At 35.0% G+C, this 2,163-nt stretch overlaps 1 pseudogene; it reads right to left on the bottom strand.

Annotated features, from left to right (window-relative positions):
* Window positions 1-334: 334 nt before the first annotated feature.
* On the bottom strand, window positions 335-1,781 carry LOC125420239 (ribulose bisphosphate carboxylase large chain-like; annotated as a pseudogene).
* Window positions 1,782-2,163: the final 382 nt, after the last annotated feature.

The raw sequence follows: 2,163 nt of genomic DNA, 5'->3' as shown, positions 1-2,163 counted from the left end.
CTGATCTGAAATGACAAGATATAATAATATATAAACAAGATATAATAATTTATAAAATAGAAATATAATTATAAAAATGATAATTAAAATATATAATATAAAAAATAAAAAAGTACATCAATCCATAGGATTAATTGTGGATCCAACACAACAATAGAAACGTTTAAGTTGTTTCGCCTTATATTTCGTATTTAAGATCTTGTATATCTGGATAGGTTTGTATCTATCAAAAATTGATAAAATTTTTGTACTCGGCTCAATCCTTTTACTAAAAGATTGGGTCGAGTTTAATTTCAATTACAATTAAGAGAACGAACAGTAAGTAATTACTGGATTACAAAGTTTCCATTGCTTCAAATTCAAATTTGATCTCCTTCCATACTTCACAAGCAACAGCCAGATCAGGACTCCATTTACTAGCCTCATGGATAATTTCATTACCCTCATGAGCAAGATCATGTCCCTCATTACGACCTTGTACACATGCTTCTAGAGTTACTTGATTAGCTATGGCACTGGGCGCATTTCCCCAAGGGTGTCCTGAAGTTCCTCCGCTGAACTATAGTGCATAATTATCTCCAAAGATCTCGATCAGAGCGAGCATATGCCAAACACGAATACCCCCTGAAGCCACAGGGATAACACCTGGTAGAGAAACACAATCTTGCGTGAAATAAATACCGCAGCTTCGATATTTTTCAATAAAATCATCGCATAGTAAATCAACAAAGCCTAAAGTGATGTCTCTTTCCACTTTAAGTTTACCTACTACAGTATCAGCGTGAATATGATCTCCACCAGATAGACATAACGCTTTAGCTAGTACATGAAAGTGCATACCATGATTTTTCTGTCTATCAATAACTGCATGCATTGCACGGTCGATGTGAAGAAGTAGACCATTATCTCGGCAATAATGAGCCAAGCTAGTATTTGCAGTGTAACCCCCTATTAAGTAGTCGTGCATTATAATAGGAACTCCCAATTATCTGGCAAATACAGTCTTTTTAATCATTTCTTCGCATGTACCTGTGGTAGCATTCAAGTAATGCGCTTTGATTTCACCTGTTTCAGCTTGTTCTTTATAAGTGGCTTTGGCATAAAATAAGAAACGGTCTCTCTAACACATAAATGGTTAGGAATTCATGTTCTCATAATCTTTGGTAAAATCAAGTCCACCGCAAAGACATTCATAAACTGCTTTACCGTAATTCTTAGCAGATAACCCCAATTTAGGTTTAATAGTACATCCCAATAGGGGGCGGCCATACTTGTTCAATTTATCTCTTTCAACTTGGATGCCATGAGATGGTCCTTGGAAAGTTTTATGATAAGAAGGAGGGATTCGTAAATCCTCCAAACATAGAGTGCACAAGGCCTTGAACCCAAAAATGTTACCCACAATGGAAGTAAACATGTTAGTAACAGAGCCTTCTTCTAAAAGGTCTAAGGGGTAAGCCACATAAGGAATATATTGATTTTCTTCTCTAGAAATGGGCTCAAGGCTGTAGCATCGACCTTTGTAATGATCAAGACTAGTAAGCCCGTCAGTCCATACAGGTGTCCATGTACTAGTAGAATTCAGCAGCTACCGTAGCCCCTGTTTCCTCTGGAGGAACTCCAGGTTGAGGAGTTACTCGAAACGCTGCCAGCATATCAGTATTTTTGGTTTCATAGTCAGGAGTGTAATAAGTCAATTTATAATCTTTAACACCGGCTTTGAATCCAACACTTGCTTTAGTCTCTATTTGTGTTGACATAAGTCCCTCCCTACAACTCATGAATTAAGAATTCTCACAATACCAAGGTCTACTCACCATGAATTAGGAGTTCATGAAACTTTTCATGGGAATCTTTCACAAAATTATCAACTAATAAATATGGTTCATTATTAGACCGTGGTATTTGATTCACCAAATACATCATTATTGTATACTCTTTTATATGTATGGCGTAACCCATTCTTTGTATTTCAAAGTTTCTAATCTCTTACCTTTTTTTTTAATCAAAATATCTAAGAAATTTGCTCTTGACAGTAATATATGTTGTATATGTGAATCCTAGTAAGAATATGCAGAATTCATTCATGAATAAAAAGAAAGGGAATAGGTATAAAAAAGAAAAATAATATTAAAATATTAAACAATATAATAAATAATAGGC

The sequence above is a fragment of the Ziziphus jujuba genome, chromosome 5 (genome assembly GCF_031755915.1).
Source record: "Ziziphus jujuba cultivar Dongzao chromosome 5, ASM3175591v1".
Taxonomy (NCBI): Eukaryota; Viridiplantae; Streptophyta; class Magnoliopsida; order Rosales; family Rhamnaceae; genus Ziziphus; species Ziziphus jujuba.
Note: the sequence above shows the minus strand (reverse complement) of the source record. Positions and strands in the feature narration are given on the sequence as shown.